Consider the following 17,613-nt stretch of genomic DNA (forward strand, 5'->3'; position numbering starts at 1 on the left):
TCCGATGGGGCAGCGGATGTCAGCGGAGACATGTCCGCTGACATCCGCACCCGATCCTGTCCATGAAATCCGGACGGATGGAAACCCTATTTTCCATCCATCCAGGGGATCGGATTGGATGAGAGCGGACAGGCGGTCCGCTCTCATATGATTCCTCCATAAAGATGCATGGAGCTCTGACACCTCCACACAGAGCGGAGAGGGAGCTGTCACCTGCCTGCTCAGCAGGGATCTGTGTATCGATCCCCGCTGAGCAGCACGGATCCGCCTATGGATGCAGACCATGTGAAAGAAGCCTTAGGCCTCTTTCACATGGACCAGACCGTATTTTCGATCCGCTCCAGCACTTTTTTTTTTTCTTTACGGACATGGATGACACTTGTGTCATCCGGTCCGTATGTCCGCATATCATCCCATCCGTTTGCAGATGATATGCGGACATAATGTATGTCTATGGCATTGCGGATGTCAGCGGATGACACCGCTGTCATCCGATTTTGCGTCCTTTCCGTTTTTTAAACGGAAGAAAAATAGGGTTCTGTTCAGTTCCAAAAAACGGAACAGAACTGAAAGGACGCAAATCAGATGTCAGCAGGTGGTCATCCACTGACATCCGCAATCCCATTGACATGCATTATGTCCGTATATCACACGCAAACGGATGGGGTGATATACAGACATACAGAACGCCCGTGTGAAAGAGGCCTTATAGTCTATTTGTACTACCAATTTACTTTATGGTCTGCAGCTGTAAGGACTTGGGCTGTTCCAGTCTGCTAAATAGTGCTACCAGTTTACCTTGCTGTAAGGAATCTGACTGTTTCAGTCCTTCATAGACATGTGCAATTCGTTTCGGTCTATTTATAAATTAAAACAATTTTTGGTTATTCGAGGAATTCCACATTTTTGGAACTATTCTAATAGGTCGAAAAATGATCAACTGACTTTAATTCTGTGTAAAGAATGCTGCATCTGTCCCCCTGTGCCTCTAACACTGAGAACCGAGTGACTGAACACTGTTGATTGCTTGGTTCTCGGAGCTCCCCGAACAGAGAGCTGCTGACTGTCTATCAGCAGCTTTCTGCTTTGGCCCCTCTGTGCTCACTGAAGCACTGGGCTATGGAGGGGCAGGAGTGCCCCCCCCCCCCCATGCATATCTGGACCTTCAGGTCTGGCATGGATCTTAAGGGAAACCCCAAGCCAAAATAAAAAAAAAACATTGTGAGGTCCCCCCAAAATCTATACCAGACCCTTATCCGAGCATGCAGTCTGGCAGCCAAGGAAAGGGGAAGGTGAGTGAGCGACCCCCTTCTCCTGAACCATACCAGGACACATGCCATCAACATGGGGGTGTTTTGGGGCAGGGGGGCTCAATCCCCCCACCCCAAAGCACCTTGTCTCCATGTTAATGGGGACAAGGCAAAAATGGATTGAGAATGTTCCCGTGTTGGCCTCTAACCTTAGTAAAAAGCTAGTAAAGAGTGATAAGGCAGTACCTGTTGATCGGGGCATATATGAGACAAAAGAAGGGGGGAGGGGGGAGTGGGTGGACAAAGGGATAGCCCTCCCGCAGACCCCCACCAGAAAGTGATCAACATACAGTACCAATGATTCAAAAAGATGAAATAGTGCTGCTAAATTTTGTAAGTTTATTAGGCACTTGTGCCTGGAAAAGTGGGTTTGCACACGTAATCAAAAAAGGACATCACAATGTATAAAAACAATTAAAAACAGCAGATGAACATGCACATATCTGAAGCCTTCAAATAAATGTAATACCAGGTTGTACAGTGAGGCATATATTGCTAAGCAAATCGCAATTAGATCAGCTGATTGTGGCTGAGAATGATCGTGAGTGCCCTGCTAGTAATGTGCTGAAGGGCATGTATAGTACACAACCACTAGGGCCATTGGATGGATGAAAAAAATAATAATTGGGGGAAAAAAAAAAAGTTTCCAATGGATGGATGCAAATTGATTCCAGAGCCCTTAGGGTATGTTAATGCTATACTCAAGGCGATCAAACTGTTGCTCCTGAATGGAAATGGAGGTCAAAGTCAGGAGGATTCCACCTGTGCGGGAAGGGTCCTGATGTATTGTATGCAGTCCCAGAAACTCACAAAGTGGGGTCCGGGATGTGGATACTCCAATGCTGGGAATAAATTGCTGGCCGTGAACTATAGCCAATTGGCCGTGCAGGGTTATATGCATGCAATAAGACGAGCAGATTCCTCCAAAAGGTTGCAATAACTAGCGGTGTCTCAAAGTACAGCCAAAGTAATTAAGTGTCCATACCTCTGTGTGTTAAGCAATGACTCAGCCGGCATCTGTATTCCTCATGTGGCGTTCCCTCCTATGCTCTCTCAAGCCTTCTCCCAAGTGGCGGCGTGTAGGTCCGTCAGTGGCGGCCTGATGTCATCTCCGGTGCGGCGAGTCTAGAGCTGGGGGAGCCGTGAGGGACCGGCCGTGCCTGAGTCAAGCTCACAGAGAAGGCAGATGCAGAGTGTGCTGTTCGATCGGTGCTGCCGCTGACGCGTTTCACTGACTTTGCGTCGGTTTCCTCAGAGCTGATGCATGTTCATCTGTTGTTTTTAATTGTTTTTATACATTGTGATGTCCTTTTTTGATTACGTGTGGAAACCCACTTTTCCAGGCACAAGTGCCTAATAAACTTACAAAATTTAGCAGCACTATTTCATCTTTTTCAATCATTGGTACTGTATGTTGATCACTTTCTGGTGGGGGTCTGCGGGAGGGCTATCCCTTTGTCCACCCACTCCCCCCTCCCTCCTTCTTTTGTCTAATGGGGACAAGGGCCTCTTCCCCAGATCCCTGGCCCCGTGGTTGTAGGGGTCTGTGGGCAGGGGCTTATCAGAATCTAGAAGCCCCCTTTAACAAGAGGGCCCCCGGATCCTGACCCCCCCCCCCCATATGTGAATGAGTAGGGGTAGAAAGTACCCTTACTCATTTACCAAAGAAGTGTAAAAACCAAATAAAAACACAACACAACATGTCCCCAGTGTAGATCCATCATCAATCACGACGCCCGCCACCACCGCTGACCTAAAAAAAAAAAACCCTCCGGTATTGACGAAGGCTCCCGCCACCTGTCAGCTCCGCTGTCTGACTGTTCTTAACTAGCTAAGGGGCTGAGCCACCAGGTGACATCTCAGGGTGACCTCGTCCCCTTGTGATACCATTGACCCAGCACTCCCCGGTCGATGGCGTCAAAAGGGGGCAGGGGTCACCCGATGACGTCATTGGGTGGCTCCGCTCCTTAGTTAATTATAGAACTGTCAGACAGTGGAGCTGGCAGATGGCAGGAGCCTTCGCCGGGACAATTTTTTTTCAACGGCGGGCATCGTGATTGACGTTGGAATTACTATGGGAATATTTATTTATTGTTTAAATAAAGCAATTGTCAAAAGCTGTCCCTACGTTTTTATTTACTTTTTATACTTTTTTGGTAAATAAGTAGGGGTACTTTGTAACCCATACTCATTCACATTTATACTCATTCACATGGGGGGGGGCAGGATCTGGGGGGGCCCCCTTGTGAAGGGGGGTTACATATTCTGATAAATCACACAAGGTGACAAGGTGCTTTGGGAGGGGGGAGCCCACCCTGCCCTAAAACACACCCCATGTTGAGGGCACGTGGCCATGGTTCAGGAGGCTTTTTTTAGCCTGCCAGATTGCATATTTGGATAAGGGTCTGGTATATATTTTGGGGGAGAGCCCAGGCTGTTGTTATTTTTTAAATTTTTCCATGGGGATCCCCTTAAAATCCATCCCAGACCAGAAAGGTCTGGGATGGATTTGGGGGAGCTCACGTTGTTTTTTTTCTCTTTATTTTTCATTGTCAGCATTCTTTTGTTTACATTTCAGCTGTCAGTGGGGAAGCCCGATGAGTCATCGGTTGTTAAGGACATGTCAGCCAGCTTCCTGGCCCGCTCCTTGTGAGAGAAATGTCCTCTTGAGAATTGTGCTCAAGTATCACATTCCCCATTGTCCTCCTTCTGTTACAAGTTTCTTCAGCAATAAATACTATAGACATTCCCTAGGCTGTTTACTGATCTGGAGTGAATGGACTGTTGCTATGTTCCAGGCTGCCTCTGCACTATTTTGGGAAAGAATCTTAAAATCTCTTGCTGCCCCTTTGGGAATGAGTGGGGTACTCCTCTGGGTCAACTAGGTAAAACTGGGACACTCTGTAGAAAAAAATGCCTGTTAGCGCTGTCTTGACGCCAGCTGGATGCCGACCAAAGCTTACTGGCGCTTGAAAAATGCTGTCTTGCTGAACTGTGCAAGAACTTGGCTTTTAACACTCTGGTTAACTCAGAAGATCCTGGACTGTAGTAAGACTTGACTCTTGACACTCTGTTTAGCTCAAACATACTGTGAACAACTCCCTCCAGCCCTTCACTGACTGAGGTAGCTCCTTGTAACTGCTGATGCTGCTGCAACTCTCCACTCTGTACACTGCACACCGTACACTTTAACTCTTCAGGGCCTAACCGCTGGCGCCCCCTTTACACTTCGGGGTCCTCTCACTAGGCACCCCCTCTGACACTTCAGGGTCCTCTCACAAGGCACCCCCTCTGACACTTCAGGGTCCTCTGACTAGGCACCCCCTTTACCGCTAGCTAGCACGTGGATCCCCTTGACCTTCACCAGAGTGGTCCCTTTTTGCTAGGCAGACCCCCAGGGGCAGTTACAGTACTCACAAACTTGGAATGCTTTCCTGAAACTGGACCCTCTCTACTCCGCTGGTCCTTGGCACACTGGATCCTCTCTGCAGCTTAGCTCAGCCCAGCTCTCTGTCCCCTCAGGCAAGCCGCCTGGGACACCCGATCCTTATGACAGGAGGAGAGACAGCCATACTCTCCCTCCTGGGACTCTGCTTCCCGCCAAAGATGCTGGGTCATGCGCTCCCTTCAAACTTATACCCACTGCCATAATCCTCTGCGGCAGGATCTGCCTTTCTGGGGTAGATACAAACCTAAATGTGCCACTGATTGGGTTTCCTCCACTGCCCAATGAGAACCCTCTCATGAAGCCAGTGGGGAGACTCCCCATTCTCAATAACAACACCTGGGAGACATGACAGCCCAGCTGAATATCATGGCCCTGCTGTTAGGCAGCCAAGGCCCACTATACTTTTGCCTACAAGTATAAGATCTTTTTTTATTTTAAATAAAAAAAATAACATTTGCAATCACTTTACCACAATTTATTATGGTTTTAAATACACTGAAAGCTGTTTTGTATGGTACTCCATATTTGGTAAGGAAAAAAAAAACCACAGATCAGCTATATATATTGCAAGGTTTTGTCAGTCTTTAGTGCACAAGTGTCAAACACAAGGCCAGGCCATTTCATGTGGCCCTCGCGCCTCTCCTGAAGCTGCTGCGTCTCCTTTGTCTCAGCCTCCACCTTGTATTGGCAGTTGGCAGTAGAGAGGAGGACAGAATGCCTCCTACAGATCCTGTGCCTCTCTGTGCAGCCACGGCACCCCCGCCTCTCATCCTGTTCATACCATTCGGCAGGCTCCAGCAGCTGACACCAGCCCTCCTCTGGTCCTCCTTCAGACTCTGCCCTTTCTGCCTCCCATTTGAGCCCCCAGCTTCTGCCCAGCAGCAGCACAGGGAAATATTGGTAATATTTATCTTATGATTGAAAAAATAACTTTCTGTTACCAGAACTAGTTTTTCAATAAATTGCACAACAGTTGTACAGTTGTACACTTGAATATCTGCTTGCTATTATTTCTTCTAGACTTCCACTTTCAGTACTAGTTATTACTTTAGTTATTGCTAAAACCTGTAATAATTGAATGCACTGTCAGTTATTTATTATGTTAAGTAGTTGATCCACTTATATAGTCTTACAGATATAACTGACCCTTTGAGGGCTACCATAATATTTATGCAGCCCACAATGAAATTGAGTTTGACACCCCTGTATTATTGCACTGTATTACCTGCTTCTAATATGCAGATATTGTACCAAGCCCTTTCAGTAACTTTCTCAAATAGAAGGAAGTGGGAGCACCTGCCTGTAATCACACCATCAGTCCCAGTGTTGTAATAGGGCCGGCCAACAACAAAGATAATTCTGGCGGTGTTTTTTACACTGTTGAGGTCCTCTGTACCCTGCTGTCATACTTACAAGAAAAAAAAAAACAGTAAAGTCTGTGAAAGTAGCTTAAGTTTGAAAAGGAAAGACATTTTTTGAAAATGGGTAGTACCTATACACTCACCGGCCACTTTATTTGGTACAAATGGTCATTTGCTTGGTAACACAAATTGCTAATCAGCCAATCACATGGCAGCAACTGAATGCATTTAGGCATCTAGACATGGTGAAGATGACTTGCTGAAGTTCAAACTGAGCATCAGAATGGGGAAGAAAGGGGGTTTAAGTGACTTTGAACGTAGCATGTTTGTTGGTGCCAGACAGGCTGGTCTGGGTATTTAAAAAACTGCTGATCTACTGGGATTTTCATGCACAACCATCACTAGGGTTTACAGAGAATGGTCTGAAAAATAAAAAATATCCAGTGAGTGGCAATTGTGTGGAGGAAAATGCCTTGTTCATGTCAGAGGAGAATGGGCATTATGGAAAGGCAACAGTAACTCAAATAACCACTGGTTACAACCAAGGTATGCAGAACACCATCTCTGAACACACAACACATCAAATCTTGAAGTAGATCGGCTACAGCAGCAGAAGACCACTCTGGGTGCCAAGCCTGTCAGCCAAGAACAGGAACCCGAGTATACAATTTGCACGGGTTCACCAAAATTGGACAATAGAAGATTGGAAAAGAGATGCCTGGTCTGATGACTCCCGATTCCAGCTGCGACATTCAGATGTTAGGGTCAGAATTTGGTAAAAACAACATGAAAGCATGGGTCCATCCTGCCTTGTCTCAACGGTTTAGGCTGTTGGTGGTGTGGGGGATATTTTCTTGGCACACTTTGGGCCCCTTAGTACCAATTAGGCATCATTTAAACTCCACGACCTACTTGAGTATTGAAAAAATACCGTGTAGGTAGACCCATACCCCGAATGAACATATACAAAACCAAAAAAAGAAAAAGATGGGGCTTTGAAAGGCCAATTGGGAGAAGGAGGAACAAGATACAACAATATAAAATAAATAATTTTATTAATACATATAAAACAGCATATGCAATTTAGGGACACAAAGGAAAAGTCCCGTACAAAAATTACAAATGAGATATAAAAACGCAGTGCAGAAATATGTTCCCTAGATAGGGGGATGTAGATACTTAATGCAGATGTTGATGCAAGTCTCAGATGACACTTGGTCTAAGGGTCCCAAGCCAACGTTTTTCACATAAGGCTTCATCAGGGCCAGAGAGACCAGACAAGACCGATATTTCCAACTGCGTGCAGAGATAGGAGTGGCAGGATAGACGTAGGGTACCTAAATCAAGATGCAAGGTCCAAATAGCGGTTCCAATAGCAACAGCTCTTTTTATCTATTCCTCAGAAGTGCAAGTATCTCTCCATCTACCAGTACCTTTGTGGCTTTAGTATGTATCCTCATTAATTTTGAAGCAGGCTATAATAACCTTAGTAAGTGCACATCCGAATACTGCCTTTCTTATTATATATGGTAGATGCCAGAGGTAAGGAGATGTATACTTATCAATAGTGGTCCCCTGCTTATCCTGCCCCAGTCCTACTCTACGTCTATCCTGCAGCTCCTATCTCTTCAGGCAATTGGAAATATTGGTCTTGTCTGGTCTCTCTGGTCCTGACGAAGCCTTATGCGAAATGCGTTGGCTTGCTAGGACCCTTAGACCGAGTGTCATCTGAGACTTGCATCAACATCTGCATTAAGTATCTACATCCCCCTATCTAGGGAACATATTTCTGCACTCCGTTTTTTTATCTCATTTGTAATTTTTGTACGGGACTTTTCCTTTGTTTCCCTAAATTGCATATGCTGTTTTATATATATTAATAAAAATATTTATTTTATATTGTTGTATCTTGGTCCTCCTTCTCCCAATTGGCCTTTCAAAGCCCCATCTTTTTCTTTTTTGGTTTTCTACCTGAGTATTGTTGCTGACCATGTCCATCCCTTTATGACTACAGTGTACTCATCATATGATGGCTCCTTCCAGCAGGATAATGCACCATGTCACAAATCTCATATCATCTCACCACTGGTTTCTTGAACATGACAATGAGTTCACTGTACTCCAATAACCTCCCCACTTCCAAAGTCACCAGATCTCAATCCAATAGAGCACCTTTGGGATGTGGTGGAGATTCGCATCATGGATGTGCAGTCGACAAATCTGCAGCAACTGCGTGATGTTATCATGTCACTATGGACCAAAATCTCTGAGGAATGTTTCCAACACTTTGTTGAATCTATGCCACAAAGGAATAGGCAAAAGGGGGTCCAATCTGGTACCAGCAAGGTGTACCTAATAAAGTGGTCGGTGAGTGTACGTACCTTTGGAATGTCCTTTATTTGTGCTTTTTTTTTTTTTCTTTATTCCGGCTTGTGACATAAGCTGGTCTTCTGGGAGTGTTTAAATACAAGTTAAAGTTTTAGGTAAGAAGAGTATAATAGGCAACACTCAAACTGTCACAGAGGAAAATAAATGTGGCTTTCCTACGCTAATGCTAATGGTGAGTATCGCAGCCAAACTTATTGACCTCCTGCTTCCAACTAAATGTAAAATCATGGACTTCATAGCCTTTAAATGATTGTTTTTTTTCTATGCATAACAAAACACATTTCAATGTAACTGCTTTTAAAAGAAATCACTGCTAAGGTGACTTTTAAAGCATTGTGTTCTATTCCACTGTTATTTTTCCTGGTTTCATAGAGTGACAACAAAACCCCCAAAAAATGAACTAATCATTTTGAAGCTCCAAGGTCACTGCTTCATTTATATGATTTCACTTTTCAGGCAGAGAAAATGTTTGTAATCCAAGAAAAGGAAAGAATTGATCAGCACGGGGAAAAGATTGTGTTGTGCTGTTAAGTGCATCATGCCAATATACAGTCATTTGTCATTTGGCTGAACAGTAAGCATGCTGGGATAGATTTTTTGCAGAGCAGCCTTTGCACCTATTAAATAGCTGGAGAATATAAAATAAAAACAGATATACAGAGTGTGGAATTAAATGCTGTTTCTGAGGGTTATGCTAAATGGGCAATTCACGGCTAAAGATAAACATAATACAATTTCTGCACCTCTGTAACTGCTCCTGGCTATTTAAACAAATACAGATAGCATAACCTACTATACAGACTGTATATATACGGTGGGTGGAACCTTATATTAACCACTTAAGCCCCAGAAGATTTTACCCCCTTCCTGGCCAGGGGTTTTTTTGCGATTTTTTACTGCGTGACTTTAACGGACAATTGCGCGGTCGTGCGAAGCTGTACCTAAACAAATTTCACGTCCTTTTTTTCCCACAAACAGAGCTTTCTTTTGGGGGTATTTGATCACCTGTGTGATTTTTTTATCATGCGCTATAAACAAAAAAAAGAGCGTCATTTTTGCAAAAATAACAATATTTTTCACATTTTTTTATATGAAATTCCCCAAAAAAAATGTAAAAATCAAAATTTTTTAACATTTTTGGCCAATTTGTTTTCTGCTACATATGTTTGGTAAAAAAAACTGCAAAAAGCGTATTTTGATTGGTTTGCGCAAATGTTATCACGTTTACTAACAAAGGGAAAGATTTTTGTAATTTTTGTTGGTTTTTTTTAACGCGTAATGGCGGCAATCTGCGATTTTTTTTTGCAATTTTTTTTGCGGTACTGCGACATTGCAGCGGACAGATCGGACCCTTGACTGACATTTTTGACACTTTTGGGGTTACCAGTGACATTTCTACAGTAATCAGGGCTATATATATGCACTGTTACTGTAAAATTACACTGGCAGTGAAGGGGTTAACTTTTTTTGAGAGGGAGGGGCTATGTGTGTCCCTAGGGGCGTGATTCTAACTGTGATTGGCTGTGGCTTGATGTGTAGGAACAGTGATCAACGGTCCTACATAGTAGAACCGTATGATCACTGTTTCTACACAGGGGAGAATGACAGGCGGCTTGTTTACATCAGCCGCCTGCCTTTCTCCCGCTGTACCGACGATCGCCGAGTGACCGGCGGACATCGGGTCCGCCGGTCACACGCGCGGGGGGGTCCGTGACCGCGCGGGAGCGGGAGCGCGCCTCCGGCGGCGCGCGCTCGCTCCCTAGACCCTCACAGGCTAGCGACGTAGACCTACGTCTCTCTGCCTGTGAGGGGCTGACCGCCGCAGTAAATAGTCGTGCGGAGGTCGGCAAGCAGTTAAGGGATGGTCCACCACACCAGATCACCCGCAGGGGGGAAAGGCTACCACACAATGGTCAGAGCGGCTGAATATTTAACACGGGCTGCGACCTTATTCAACCTCCAAATTACATATATTGGATCTTGTTTGGAGTATTGAGTATTTCATCAAGGGATGATGATCTCCCAAAGTTGTTTGAAAACCTCCCAACTGATTTTGCCTTAATTTGAGGCACATCAACTCAAAGGAGCCTGAGAAGTAATCTTGTAATACTCAGCATGGCCAATGAGGATCTGTCATGAACACAGCTGCAGGAGATCATCATCCCTTGATGGAATACTCAATACTCCAAACAAGATCCAATAGATGTAATTTGGAGGTTGAATAAGGTCACAGCCTGTGTTAAATATTTAGCCGCTCTGGCCATTGTGTGGTAGCCTCTCCCCCCTGCGGGTGATCTGGTGTGGTGGACCGTCCCTTAAAGATGCGAATCTTGGCATCCTTTGCGGTCCTGCCTTTTTTCTGTGTGTCCTGCACCCAGCTGGAGAGCTTCATCTGTGCTTATTCTGTGGAAGCCATCTTGGCGAAACCGGTCAATTAAAGCGCGGTTATTTATTGTTTTTACAAGTTTTTTTCTTTTTTTATTGAGTGTTTTTTGTAAGAAATACATTTTGCGTATTTTATTTTACATACAATCTTTTCATTTTTTTCATTGTTCTTTATGAAAGAATTGATATAATTATGCACCTTAAAAGTCCCTGGTTTCCCACTTTAGTCCTATAAAAAATACTATACAGACTGCAAGATCGAGTATTTGTAAGTAGGGTATTTCATGATTGTTTGCTGCTTTTCTAGTCATATGTGCAGTAGGCTGCACTCATTTGTATTTGTTTCAAATGGTACAAAAGGACACACACCAATTGTTTTGTGAGTAAATGCTACACAGTAAGGAAGCATTTACACTAGCTTTTGGGAGACAGTAAAACCACATGGTTCCGCTGCCCTTTTACCACCCCCTAACTGCTCCCCTATAGCTGCAAAGGCAGCAACTGGGGGTGTATACATGTCATAGGGCAATTGCTTTGTGGCTGAGGCAAGATCTATACCCTCTGTTGCGTTTGAAAAAAGCACTACTGCATGCTTAGCATGACCTATTTAAGTGAATGAGGCCACACTGTAACCAACCACTGCAGCGTGGTAGTTTGCCTTTCAGGGGGTTAAGGCTCTGTTCACACCTGTGCAGGTGTGACAGTGCGCATGCATTTTTGTGTGATTTTGCACGTCACGTTTAGGGCAGCCCATTCACAAAAGAAGTGCTTGATCCTTTTTTTATGTGGTCACATAAACCCTCTTTCTCTCGCTCCACTTTCTTCCTCTGGGGTTTCTAACCCAGCTTGCAGGGAAAGGAAGAACATGTTTATAACCAACTCACTCTATGGTATTCAAAGTGGTATTAAACTTTAAAAAAAAATAAAAACTTTCTCCCTGCAAGGTAAAAGCATCATGTGCTAGTATGCATTGTACATTACGCACATTACAACAAAGCCCTCCAGCGGTATGCAGTTACCTCTGCAGAGACTTCCATCTTCACCCGGTCTTCCTTCCAGGTTCTCAGGCTGCAGCCACTTGAGTGACTGAGCTGTGATGACGTTGCTCCTGTGCATGTGCACAGGAGTCAAATCCACGGCATAGAGCTCTGACAGAATGGCATGGGCATGCCATTTCTTCAGAGCGTATGTGCCGGTGACATCACTGGCTGCCAACCAAGTGAATATCTCCTAAGCAGTGCCCATTTAAGATGTATTTATTTAACCTACAGGTAAGCTTTATTATGAGTATATCTGTAGGTAAAAATCTAATTCAGGAGTTTACTACCACTTTAAGAAGCAACAGCTATTTGCAAATACAGACAGTAGAGGGCACCATAAGAAGAGGCCTAATACTCGCCTGTCCTACTGCCTGTTCCTCATACCTTGCTTGTCTTGCAGATCTTTGGACTTTGAAAGTTCTCACAGCAGACACACTTCATGGTGTATCAGTTGTCTGCATCCCTGTCACATATTGTGGTTCCATAAGCTGGCCTCTACGTCACTAGGGGCCACAATAGTGACTTAGGGCTGGTGGTTGGAACCACAATACATGGCCAGGGATGCAGCTGTCTAACACAGAGGAGTGCAAATCTATGGAAAAGGTAGCAGAAATTTCTGGCTTCAATTTTATTTTTTAAAATGGTCCACTGGGTGATTTCATTTCTGACTGCAATACTCTCCTTCTGTTCAAAGCTGTTTTATACAGTAATCCATTTTCACCACTAAGGCCCCATTCATGCCTGAGAAATGTAAACCACAATTTGAAGCTTCACCAGAAAACACTAGGGTTTCCATCCTATTTACTGGTGCACGTTCACACTTCAGCATAGTTTTGCTTGATGCTTTGAAGTGTAATTACACTTATGTTGAGCAAAAAAAAGCAGTCTCCTTTGAGCAATTAATGAACATTGCAGGGATTAAACGCACTATGTTGCAGACTCTTAGCTGTTTCTACTCTGAAGAAATCTCTCTTTGTTTGATCGTGTACTTTGTAGACTGATTTGAATAGGAGGGTTTGGTTGATTACAGTCATCGGGTGCATTGTCAGTGTTCTGATGAAATACCTCAGGGTATGTATTCTTTTAGAAGTACTGTATTGAACCCTTGGGAATTATCTTACCAAAACTAAAATTCCTACTGCAGGGGATGCCCAAATTGTGACTTGTATCTCAATGCAGACTTCTAAGAAAAACAGTGAGCCAAGTACACAAGCAGGGAATAACATTTTTGGGGAAGTTTTGTATACCAACACTGTATGAAAGACCTCCAAGTTGCCATATTATATTGAGTTTTACAGAAAATTACAACTCTGCAGATTGAAATGAAAATGTCATTTTTAATAACATTCAATTATAATATGGCTTGTGTCTCAATGTGCTATATCATTTATTTTTATTTCCTTTATTTTTTTGACAAAAGTGGAGTTATCATCTCAGCCTGTCACACTGTACATGAGTCGTGCCTCTTTATACTTGAATGGGGGCACCTGAAAAATGGGTGAAAACCATGCCAAAGTGCACATAATATGCAATTCTTGTGTGTGAAAAACTACCAAAGAAGCTTAGCTCAAATGTTATTGGGGCTGAATCTCCCCAGTCTTTCGGGCCAAATAATGCCCAGGATCATTCAACATGGAGCATATCCTGTGTGTCCAAGGCTTCATGGATACCATGCTACTCTGCACTTACCTTACAGTGATATTATTAGTACAGTGACATTATCAGTTCACGTGTCGATACGCTTTATGCATAATTTCAGACCACCCACTCTCCAGAGCAGCCTTAAACCATCTGGGTATGGTAAATATAAAAAAAAACAGTATATAGCATAAAAACACACTGCATGGGCCTCTGGGAATAATGGAAGTCTGAAGTTGGGCCTAAAGTGATTTTAAACGCTTATATATATATATATATATACCCAGTAAATTGACTCACCTCAGATGATACACAGAGATAAAACAAATCCTCCTGCATATGTTGTACTTGTTTATCTGCAGCTCTTTCTTCTCTACATCTGTTCAAAGTGCTGAATTTTAAAGCTTGTCCGAGTGTCCAGAAAAAAAGGCGTGGAGAGCTGAAAGCTTGTCCGAGTGTCCAGAAAAAAAGGCATGGAGAGCTGAAGTTACACTCTGCCAAGCTCAGTTAGGAGAGCTCTGAGAGCTGATTGGAGGGAAGGGACACCCCCCCCCCCTCCATCCACACAGCACGCAGAAACAGAGGCTGTCAATCAGCTGGAGCCTCCTCCCATGTCACCATATTTCTCTTGTTGCTACTTGACAGAAGTGACAGAAGTGATTCATGCTGATAGCAGAGGAACCAGGCAGCAGACAGACATGACACTTAGTGCTCCTAATTGAGACAGGTACACACCATAGATAGATTTGCTTTGTTCATATTTCATGTATGAGGTTTACAACCATTTTAAGTCTTTTCTTTTGTAGGTTTTTTTTTTTTTCAGAACACTGAAGGTCACTTAAAATAGAAAATAATAATAGAAGAACAATACATGGATAATATTAATGCTCTCCTAAAGCTTAATGTGCATCTGAAATCACTTATCAATGAGAATAATGTAATAAAATACTATTACAGGGTAGTTTTTGGTAGATAAACTAAGTCACCTGCCAGCTTTTGGAGGCTCTGTTAGTAAAATGATATTGCCATAGTTCCTCAGCTCTCCCTGCAAAAAAAAAATCACAGTTGGGAATTTAGCATTTGAAGTACCTTCAGAGGAGTTCAGTCCAGTAAAGCTGGATACACACTATACAATTTTCTTTAGATTTTTTCCTTTAGATTTACCAAAACCCTTTAATATGAGGTCAAACCTAAACACTTTCAATTAGTATGCAATCAGGCAGGGCCTTGCATTACATAGTAAAGGTAAATCTGAAGGAAATGTAACAACAAAAGTTGTATAGTGTGTATCCAACTTAAGGCTGATATTAGAAACTCATACTTGCTATAAAAGTCCTCAAGCTCAATCAATGGTCTTGGGAGCCATCTCTCTTTGCTATAACCTCTCAAAGGTAACCCCCCCCCCCCCCCAATCAGTTTGATATTATCTGTTATGTGAGACTTTGCAGCAAAGGAATAAGGAAATATCTACATGATGGTACCTCCTGAACCTGGTTTGAGAATGCTGATAGGTAGCCTCAATCAAACTTTACTGTATGGAAATGAGGCCCCTCATCTTCTGGAAGAAAAGCACCTTTTTCTTTGGAGTAGAATAAGTACCTCATGACATTTTGTGAATTTTTTAACATGGCAATTGCCATATGAAACACCTTGGGGTTTCATAGCTCATTGGTAGCACTGTCAGTGAGTTTACTCCACACCAGAAGTAGGTTTTAGGGCTTTTTCTGACCACTTTTATTTAAAACAAAACAAAAAGTTCACACTTGAATCGTTTCTTACACAGAGGGTTCTCACCATCAATGCAACAAAAACATAGAATTCAGCCTTGTGGCTCTCTTTTGAGTTTCACTGCTCAGGCCTCCTGCCTTGGTCCTCCAGACCATCAAACACACAGTCCCAGTGCTCATGCACAAAATGCTGTATCTTTGCCAGATTGACTGTCTCTTTTGCAGCTCCCAGCTGCTCCATCCTCGCAGTCTCGTGCCTTTGTCTGTCCTGACCTGGACAGGATGGTGCAACATGCAACTCAAAGTTCCTTCACACACTGACCCCCTTGGGAGGGTGGGGCCACTGACCTCTAACTATGTCTCTAACAGAAACCCAGCACACAGCTGCATTATTAGTCTGCCTGTTTCCTGCAAAATCTGGCCTAAACCGCCATTTTAAACAGTGGCATGGGGTCGACCTGCCACAAGTGCTGTGGCAAACTAAATTTCACCTAGTTAGTGTTTACATATTTATACAAAGATTGTATTCTATTTTACATGCATTGAATAATGCTTTGCAAGACAGAACAGAATATTGTCTGATAATAGCTGTATTTAGGGTACTATGCAGTACCAGAAGAACAAATTATTACAAAAAGTTTTTGAAGATGAGGCTTAGTGCTTTCAGCTCATGAGAATTGCTGAGATATCTATGATGCTGGAGTGAATCACAGTTAGTAAAACAGTGGGAAAGCACTACTGTTGAGTATGAATCTTGAAATGGAGTGTTTTTCTTCTTTTTAGTCAACTTGGAAACCTTATTCAAAGTGTGTAGTTACTAGAAGATAACATGGAAGCAGAATCAAAAATACAGAAACAGAATAATTGAAGTGAACTTTTTATTCATTTGAAGTCACGTTATGTCTTTATTACGAATTGCAAACATGGAATAAGCACATGACAAACAAAATAAAGTAGCACTGGGAGATGAATAAAATGTATGACAGATGCTGAAAAAGACGAGACACTCGAAGAGTTGGTGCTACTCACAGTAATCCAGTGCAGACAAATGTGCTGAAAGGACAATTGTCAACATCAAAGATAAAACATAACAGTCACTAGTGCGATAATAATTCTCTGTACCAAGTGCCAATGACATGAAATGGGTCAACTTGACCTCCACTGACAGCATGTAAGAAAAGCTCCTTGTGCTGCCTAATAGATGAGTACCATCTGTTACTGGTTTCTCTTTCATGTTGTAAGCACAGGTGTAGGGGCTCTAGGCTACCATAAAACTGTATGCTGGCATCTTCACTGTCTCTTCATTTCCACACTGTTATAAAATGCTGTTAAAATATTTCACTGATATTTGTATGATTTCTAAATTCTTTTACTTGCATATTTTTATTTAATGTACTAATGCCTATGAAAATGAAAAGCAAACAAAACAGATAATAAAATAACATTAATTTTGTAAGCTGGGTATGGCCATACTATGTAAACAGTGGAAGTGGCTTGAAGAGGATAGTTCAATAGAACGTAAGCCTATTTGCTGCATACATTGCATACAATTACCACTGTCTTGGTAACCACAAAATTAATCTAAATTACTAAGCAAAAATTACAGTGTCGCAGTCACACTGATGCTCCATTCACACTTGAGCGTATTGTTTTCGGGCATTTTTTTGGGCATTTTTCACGTGTTTTTTCCAGGCATTTTTTGCAGGTATTTGGAGGCAGGCATTGACATCTGACCAAAACGCTTGTAATCTGCCAAAAAATAAGCTCATGTACTTTTTTTGAGCTTTAGATGTTTTGCTTCAGGCGACAAAACGCTCATAAGTGAACAGGGGCCATTAAAATGAATAGGATTTTCCTTGTTGGGTGTTTTGAGACTTCAGAGATGAGCATTTTATGAGCTGAAAAATGCTCAGGTGGGAACGGGGCCTCAAACCTCAGGGCATAAGATATTTTTTAAAAATGGAACTCTTTTGGGATGTATGCTTTTCTGTGCACAGAATATGGAAAAATAATGAACTTATTAGGCTAAATTGACGAAGCTTCAACAAAAGCATAATTACCTTCATTTTGAGCCATTACACTGAAAATAACTGTAACTTTTGAAAATAAGATCCTTATCTTGTAGCTTTGTCAATTGAGCTGTTTGTTTGAGCTCACTGAGTGGAGACTACTAAGCAACCAGCAACTGTTAGGGCAATAAAAACAAACAGGTATTTGTCTGTACTTGAAAGGTCTCAAAGCAACTTTAGGACTAGCCAATGCAATTATAAGGTGAGTCAGTGCATTTATTGAATGTACATACCTGTACAGCCTCTC

Source organism: Pelophylax lessonae, assembly GCF_965119305.1.
Source record: "Pelophylax lessonae genome assembly, chromosome: 1".
NCBI lineage: Eukaryota > Metazoa > Chordata > Amphibia > Anura > Ranidae > Pelophylax > Pelophylax lessonae.